This window comes from Helianthus annuus, chromosome 14, assembly GCF_002127325.2.
Source record: "Helianthus annuus cultivar XRQ/B chromosome 14, HanXRQr2.0-SUNRISE, whole genome shotgun sequence".
In the NCBI taxonomy this organism is placed as follows: Eukaryota; Viridiplantae; Streptophyta; class Magnoliopsida; order Asterales; family Asteraceae; genus Helianthus; species Helianthus annuus.
Genome location: NC_035446.2, coordinates 161,164,054 through 161,173,317, shown reverse-complemented (window position 1 = coordinate 161,173,317; position 9,264 = coordinate 161,164,054). Strand labels below are relative to the sequence as shown.

General features: G+C 39.6%; 1 pseudogene; it reads right to left on the bottom strand.

The window, feature by feature from the left end:
• Positions 1-701: 701 nt before the first annotated feature.
• LOC118486753 lies at positions 702-3,952 on the bottom strand (annotated as a pseudogene).
• Between the last annotated feature and the right edge of the window lie 5,312 nt (positions 3,953-9,264).

Below are 9,264 nucleotides of genomic sequence, written 5' to 3'. Positions count from 1 at the left end.
TGTTACGGTCTCCTGATAAGTTAAGAAATGACGAAACTAGTGACCTAGATCATAAGAGAAACAAGTTGGCAAGCATATGGATAACCGGATGTGCCACATGAGGCATCGAAAGACGACTTTGTGACATTAGTCTCTCAACTTTATACATGTGTCGATGTATTTTTATGGTTTTAAGTTGTTAAAAGTTGAATAATATATTCTCTCTTCACAACATATAATAACAAAAAGGAAATGTGAAGCACACCAACTTTATATATCGACATATAGTACAATATGAACAGAATTTCCCCAAGGGGGATGCTTTTGAGTTATGTTGGAACCCCACCACATAACAAAATTAAAAGGTGTCCCTTTATTCTTTACACTATTTCCTTGGGACTTGAATATATTTAACTATGGGCCTCTAAGAAATAAATTACAATATTAATAACAAGATACAATTATACCCTTCTTACCCACCCCACCCCACACGTCCTCTTTGACCGGTCACTATACACACTTCCACATATAATCCACTAAGATTTGACCTTTTTGCCCCTCGTGTAAGTGGGTTGAATGGACACCACATTATATTTGTACTCTTACTAAGCCAAACTTCACCAACATTCATCCCTAACCTTACCTTTCTTCTTTGTTTCAGACTCCCCACTTTCTTACTTCACAAAGCTGATGATATATACACACATATTAACTTCTTTTCCTTACTTTATTTCCACTAGGCCCTGCATAATATAATAATAAACCTTTATTCTCAAAAGACCCATTCTTTTATTATCAAAAGACCGACCCATTCATAAACTAAAAGAGTAAGGGGCTATTTTAGTATAATGTTTAGTCATTCAGATAAGAGGTCTTAACTAAATGACTTAGTATAATGCTTAACCATTAGAGGCAAATGTCTGAATCATTCAGACACCTGCTCGCGAAATAAACTTTGAACCCGTAAAAGGTCTGAGCTATTAAGAGCTAAACAAACAATCTCTAAGATTTCCTAGGAACTTTTAAAAGTAAATTTCATTAAACGGGAGCGGTTCAAGTGAACTCAGCCGAACCGATTATATAGTTAGTTCCTGGTATGACCGACTGGTCCGGTTCCGAGACTAGTGTGTATATGTTTAAAAAGTACCTAGCCTTCTCCAATTACTTAGCCATTATCCCAACCAACAAGTATACGGTGAAACAAGGACAAAACCTGAAATATTTAATGAAAAAAGTTTTGTTCCCCTTCGTCCTCTGGCTGTCGGTTTAACAACATAATATGTCAACAGGGGTACCTTTGTCCTTTTCTCACTCCTGAGTAATCACCCCAAACACCGAATTGATTGCACTTATCCTCCACCCCACAAAACACTTTTCAAGATTTATCTTGCCCAAAAGACCAGAATACCCTTTTAGCCAAACCGACAGTATGGACGACAACCTATCACTGTTGACTTTTCTTGGACTTTCAAAAAAAAAACATACCTTTTGTTTAATTAAATTTATTATGCGGCGGCTTGCTTAAGAACAACAGTGGGAGCTATCCGGCAACTCCTCCTCTGATGCTCTAACACAAGTTCTCCAGCAAACCAGTCAAGTTTCTCAAGATTTGGTCTGGGTCAATGACCTTTTTTGCCCCCCGAAGAGCACCGATTCGACATTCTTTTGTCCGAGCATCTCATCGGCCATAGCCGTCAGCATACTTACATTGCTAGGACTTGGGTCTGAATCCACATTGGTCCCGTAACGACCCGTGTTGGATCCATTTGCCTATTAACGGTAAACAAGTGTTAGTATGTATGTCCACTAATCTATATGCAACAAGATTTTAAAAATGAGAATGCATGGAGGACAAAAGACTAATCAATTATTAATGAAAATAAAATAAAATAGCAAGCACATCAGCTTTCTTCATAAACATAATCATTGTTCTAAACTTCTAACTCTAATGAGAGGATGACCTACATGTTTAACACAAATTGGTTTTTATTAGCAAGAATCATTATCTATAATAGATTCCAAGTAATAAATTTGTTTAATTACAATCAAGTTGACAAGTGGGTGACACTAGTGATATCTTTTGAAAAAAAATGAACAAAGTTTTAAAGTATTATGTCATTTACAGATAACGACATAGATAGGTAAATGCTTTATTTTTAGTGAAAAGGATTAAAAAATGAAGATACAATGGTATATCAAATTAGAAAGTGTTAAAAATGAGGGGGGCCATGCTTAACAAATATGGCAAAAACCTAAAAACAAGTAAAATAAAAGTCCTAAAGTGGTCTTTCTAATAGTCACCATTCACCACTAGACCTTTTGCTCATAAAACATGCTGAAATGACTTTATCTTGTGAATTAGAATAGAAGTGGTAAATTATCATTAGTTTACCTTGTCACTATAAGAATATTAGCGATATAATTATGTTAAGGTTTTTTACATCTAGGTTGTTCAAATTCGGATATCCGAAATTTTGAGATACTTAATTTCACTATCCGAATTTAAATACCAACAAAAAATAGTCAAATACAAGTACATTTAATCCGAAATTATACCTGAATACGAACGTAGTTACTAGAACGACTCTCACCAAACGCCATAGCGACAGCGTGGTCCACCATATCCGCCGAGGCGTCACTGGAAATTCGAGCCATGGGACGACACCACTGGTTAGCCTTCCACCCTTTGACTTGTTCATAACTGTAGTTCCCTTCTAGAAGCTGACCCGTACCTAGTGAAAGTACCATGAGGTCCTCCACCCCACGCACAAATGGAAACTCCTGCTTGTTATGTAACACGTGCGTGATGGCCGCCGCGGTCGGGTTACTCATAGCCAAACACCCATCAACCGCCACACACCGAGTCTTCCCATCCATCGACTTCATAGCCACCGGCTCAAACAAACCTGGAGTAGCTGACGTGGCACGACAAACCTCCCAAAGCCGAAAGTCAAAGCTCTCGGATTCCAAAGCGTCGGCTCGGGAAAACAAAAACGGAGCCGAGCTGGAAAGATCATAACAAGGGATTAAAATCGGCTTCAACGTGTTTTTCAAAGTCAAACTTTGACCGTTAACTACAAAAGCTTCTTTCATTGCTTTTTCAAAACCGGTTGTAGCACGAGTCATATTTGGCTCCCCTTTACCGCTGCCGAAAATTCTTTTGAATAAACCGGAACCGGATTTCGGGCAATACAGACGGTTCGCATGTTCGGCTAAGAACCGCCACGTGTCATCCGCCTTAAATATAGGACGGTTATTATTGTTAGTACCAAACAACATGGCTGTAAAAACACCACCTACACCGGTGCCTGCGGCCACATCGAAATAGTCTGCGATTCTGGCGTCTGGATTACCCGATTTTATTCTTAAGGCTTTTTCGAGATAAGCTAACGATTTAGCAGCTAAAATATTTCTCATTCCTCCACCGTCGATTGAGAGTACACAGATTTTGCCTCTTTGATTCTTCATGGACTGAAAACTGTCGTTGTTCGGGGTGATAGAAACGTCGGGAGAAACTTGTTTGGGTATCAAAAGCTTTTGATCGTCGTAGCCGAATAAAAATTTACTCTCCAGGATTGAAAAGATTTCGTAGCTGAGTTTATCTGTGTCGATGCTCGGCTCTTGCATCAGTCCTAGCGATGACCGGTTGGAATCCATTTGGTTGGTTACTAGAGTCGATTTCTGCACAAATATAACTAGACAATTTATGTAAACATTTCAAATGATTTTTATTGATCCAAACGTCAACGATTACAAGATTTGAGAAATGATAGTACAAATATTACAATATGAAACGGGCTGAGTCTAAATACTGTTATAGTGGTCGGTTTAAAAAAAGAAAACTGAATTGGAGCGGAAGAAAAGTGGAAGATGAGAGAAAATGGATGGAAAAAGAGACAAAGGGGAGACGTGAGAAGGCAAAATAAATACGTTGATTGCAGAGGACTTCTGCTTTTTATAACTTTTTAATACATGGAAAACGGGTTAGAGGCCGTTTATTCCTTCCTTTAACTATTTTAATGCTAATAGTATAATAATATTGGTGTTGCTACCTTTTTATTTGTATTATTGTTATAATTATAATTATATTATTGATAGCTTGATGATAATGGAAATCAATCAAATTGGTGATGTCAAAGTGTTTGTCTGGGGACGATCAAGTTGAAAGAAATAATTGCACATTTTTTGAGTGTTTTATGTGAACGTCTTTTCGGTAAGTTGCTCTCAGCTATTTGTTATTGTGCTTTGTGACTGTGACGAAGAGGAGTCCCCGGCCTCACCCAAGGTTCTTGTGACGGTGACAACGAAGAGGAGCCTGAGTCGACTGAGAATGGATTTCTTCTGCTTTGCAAAGAATATCGTTAGTCCTATCATGGTAAGATTGTAGGAGGGATATGTCATTGTGACCCGACTTCAGTGTACAAGTAATGGATTTATAGAAAAAAGGTGTAAAATGTGAACGAGAGTATTAAATTGTTATCCCCCTCTACTAATTGTACAGAATCATCCATGTCAAAAATTTATGACGTAAGAAAACAAATCTCAACAAAAAATAAAATTATTATAGATTTCAAAATCATTCATGTCAAAACTTTATGACAAAAAAAAAAAACAAATCTCATAAAAAAAAAATTATAATAGATTTCAAAACTGACTAGCCTTATTGTAACAATTCAACCCACATGAGTCGTATTCGATTGAATCACTTTCATACATAATTCTTCATCAATATTATTAAAATTCAACATTTATGAAGTATGTACACATCGCTATTTCATTTATCTTGAAATTGACATAAAGAAAACCCTTCGAATTTTGTTTGTCAACACATATATATCATCTACGATTATCAACCAAGAAAATAATAAAAAATATATATATGCAAGGGGTGACAGAATAAAATCCTAGTACTAAATTGGTAGGTCTTCTTCCAGCAGAGTAGGGTGTAAATTGTAAATTTTAATGGTGTGTGTACATGTGGAGCTAAAATCATTCAGAGGGACAAAATACAGCACCGTCCGCCGGCCGTCGGTGGACAAATGGAGGCCCACTAAGGTAGATGGATTGATTCTGGAGCCCACTTAATCTGTTTTATTCTGTCTATACTTTATTACGTGCCTTCGTTTACGTTATCAAACGTCTACTCGTCTAGACCTAACTAAACACCGTTCGTCCGTTTATTTATCACAAAACTTTGGCTGATTAGCTAGTGAGCCAAGGCAGCTTTAGATTGGTTTCGTGTAACTAAAAGAGCTAGCTTGGGTTGTCTTGTTTATTTATGACGAAATGACGTCTGGACTTGGACATGACTTGTTTCCTTTTTGAACTTTTATAAATAATTACATTTTCTTCATAACACGAAATTTATAGACAAACTCAATACCCTGAGTGAGTCAAGAAGCTAAAACTGATGTGAATCGTCACTTTAAATTAAATGGACTCAGGAACGAGTTTGCCATTCAAAACGTCCCACTTCGGTTTGGCTCATTTAGAAATGAGCTGATCTCGAACAAGTTTATCTTTAGGGTTTGTTTGGCTAAGCTTATTTAACTCAAAAATGACTTTTTGTTAAAAGAACTTATGACTTTTTGAAATGGAGTTTTTAAAAAAAGTGTTTGAATTAGCTGATGGGGTGGGAAAAACCAATAAGTCAATAATTTGTTTTTTAAAAAGTGTTTGACTTAGCTTATTCATGTAAAATGACTAAAAGGGATGTGAAAAGCCAATAAGTCATAATCAGCTTCAAAAAGTCACTTCTTACTAACTTTTCAAAACTAACTTTTCCTCCCTATACGAAAAGTTATTTTGAAAAGTGCTTATGAGTTTGCCAAACATCTTTCTCCTTATTAGCTTTTTGTAAAAGTCAATAAATTATAAGGAGGTGTTGAAAAGCTTAGCCAAACACTCCTTTAGACTTAGCCATGAGCAAGCTTTTTGAGTTTGTTTAACATCTTAGGTAGCATTCGTTTCACGGAATAGAGTGGAATCAGAATTGGAATTGAAATTGGATCTTAAGGGATTCCTTTGAAATCCCATATGTGTTTGGTTGGTATTATGCTCAATGGAATTGGAATTTAAGTTACGTAAAATGACATAACTACCCTTTAAAATTATCAATCAATCAATCAATCATGTCCGGTAAATCTCACAAATAGCAAAGCTATTGGTAGGGTCTGGGGAGGGTGGGATGTAGGCATACCTTACCTCTACCCCTAGGGATAGAGAGTCTGCTTCCAGTGAGACCCTCGGCTCCAAAACACCCAAGAAAGAAATAAATAGAACATGAGGTGTGTGTGTATGAAGCTACGAAAATAACATGAGTGGTGAAAGAGTACATGGCAAACAAAACAAATATAACATCACAAACAACCTATACACATAGTTACATATCTACGACCATACACTATACCTAAAACACAATTGTACCCTCCCCTAGAAATCCTTAACCGTAATCCTACATCTCCACGAGCTCGTATCATGGACCATGTTCTCAGAGAGGTGCAATCTTTGCAAATCCTGCCTAATCCGCTCATCTCAAGTAATTTTGGGTCTGCCTCTACTCCTCCTTCCCTTCACCTCAACTCCTCAAGAGTTTCAACCACTCTAACTGACTTTATCGTCTGCCTCCTCTTCACATGCCCAAACCATCTCAATCTTCCCTCATAATCTTATCTGGTTTACTAGCTACTTCTAACCTCTCCCTGAAAACATCATTTCTTTGTCCAGTCTAACCTTGTGTGCCCACACATCCAATTTAGCATTCTCATTTCTGCCACATCCATCTTGCGTGCTTGTACTTCCTTAATGGCCAATAGTCGGTTTCGTATAACATAGCAGGTCTAATTGCAACCCTGTAAAATTTCTCTTTCAATTTAGTTGGAAACCTCCTATCGCATAATACTCCAGTGGCAGTTCTCCAATCTCCACCTACACCATCCAACATGGATGCGGTGGGCAACGTCACTATCTGTCTCCCCATCCCTCTGAACAAATGATCCTAGATACTTGAACTTAGTCACCTGCGAAACCACTTGACCATCAATGGTGATCTAAATGTCCCCATCGTTGTCTACCCCACTAAAGTCATAATACAAGTACTCAGTCTTAGATCGACTAATCTTTAAACCTCTACTCTTTAAAAATAGCAAATATAAAAACCCACATAAATTCATGTATTTTTAAAATAAAAAAGGAGAAGACTATAATCAATTGATATGTGCCAAAACAAATAGCGGCGTTCTTACATCCCCAATTGAAACAAGCTTCACCAATTTCAAAAAAAAAAAAAAGAAGCAGATCGATACATCAGCATAAAAAGACCAACATAATAATATCGATCAACATAAAATAATTCAATAGTATCGTGAACGAAGAGCAAGCAAACCAGCGACGGCGGAGAGGCGTTGAAAGGACGGCGGTTACTCCGGTGGAGAGGCATGTGGTTGAGATGACGGTGCTTTACTCCGGCGGAGAGCTGCGCTGAAACGGCGGTGGTTTACTCCGGCAGAGAGGTTGTTACAATATAAATCTGTTAGTGTTAGTTGAGGGTATGCAATTGTAATAAGTGATAGTGGAGGGACTGTAATTGTAATATGTGTAAGAAGTAGTTAATGGTAGTTATAAAGATAACAACCCAAGCTATGAAACTAAGCTTGTTTTGGGTTTTCCTTTCTCTCTCTTGTGTGATTCTCTCATTCCAAGCTAACAATTGGTATCAGAGCCAACCGATTCTCATCGGAGCTCATTGAGTTCTGGGAGCGCGGGTTCTCGCAACCCTGAAGCTGGCGTGACTCCGTCTTTCCCAGAAGATGAAGAAGTAGAAGAGGAAGAAGCTGGTGTCCAGCTTATTGGGCGGAAGAGGGGTAGGAGTGAGGCTACGACTGGTATGGCTTCCGCGCCTACATCTGTTGCAATTCCCGTGGTTGGGAAGACGAGCAAACTGCGCTCGTTATACAAGTTTTCTCCTGGTAAGTTTCTTCGCTTCTCTTCTTAATACTTTTCTCTTTACTCAAATGCACTTGCTTTTTTTTCAGAAATCAAGAAGAAGACCCCTGAGAAGGGTGTCACGTTTAGTGAGGCTGCGGCGAAAAGGCCCAAGATTACCGTCAAGTCCACTGACACTGCTGCTCAGGATGCCGCGAAGGCTGCTGAGGCGCAGCGAAAGGTGGAGGAGGATCGGAAGAGAGAGGAGGAGAAAAGAGAGTTGCGGAAGAGAAGAAAAAGAAAGAAGAAGAGAGGAAGAAGATAGAGGAGGAGAGAAAGAGAAAAGAGGAGGAGGAGAGGAAGCAGAGGCGGAACAGGAGAGGTTGGCTGAAGTGGCGAGGAAGCAGGCCTTAGAGAAGGAGCTAACGGCGAAAAAGGCTATGGATCAGCCTCTTAAATCTCCAGGTCCTGAGGTCACCAAACCAACCAACACCGGTCCTGTTATTACTTCCAAGGGTTCCAGCCGCTTCTCCTCAAGCGGCGCGAGCTCTGGTGGAGCTGGGGTTATAACCCCAATGTGATAGGTGCGAAGGACACCGTTGGGGATATTTACTACAAGACTTACAATGAAGAAGAACGTGGTGACGCTCCTCATCAAGCCCCCTGGAGTTTAAAACAGAAAGATACCTTCATTGAGTTCAGCCCTGCGCGCGAGTGGTTCTTGAACTCCTTTACACCTGCTGAAGTCAATCGGCAAAGGGCGAAACCTCACGAAATGTTGTATCGTACTTATATCCTTGGCGAGGCCAACGCTCGTGCTGCCAACCATCAAATAGTTCGCGAATGGCGAACGATGGTTAGGGAGCGCGCCGACTGGGAGGCTTATCGCGAGCGTATGCTGAAACGTATTGCTGAATTTGAAAAATCTAAAGCCGCGTTTGGTGAGGAGAGAGCCAAGTTTGAGGCTGACAAGAAGGCTGAAGAGTGGGGCCGCGAGGGGCTGCAGAAAAAACTCCACAATGTTGAAGAGCAACTGGCCAAGGAGAAGGCCGATTTTAAACGTATTTGTGCCCAAGACAACGAGCGCGCCTATGCGGCTCGACAGAAGATAGTTGATCTTGAGGCTAAAGTTGCTGACTTGACCTCGAAGGTAGAGGAGGCGCAGGGAGAGAAGGCTGCCAAACAGCAGGTGGAGGTTAGTCTATTTGTTTTCCTTTATACTTGCTATTTTGTTAATACATCGGCCTAAGTTGTTTTGTCGGCCTTCAGGTTGAATTGTCTGAGGTCAAACTACAACTGTCCAGCAAGGACAGAGATCTCCACGCCAAGGACGCTGAGATTGCGGAGCTCAAACGTCGCTTA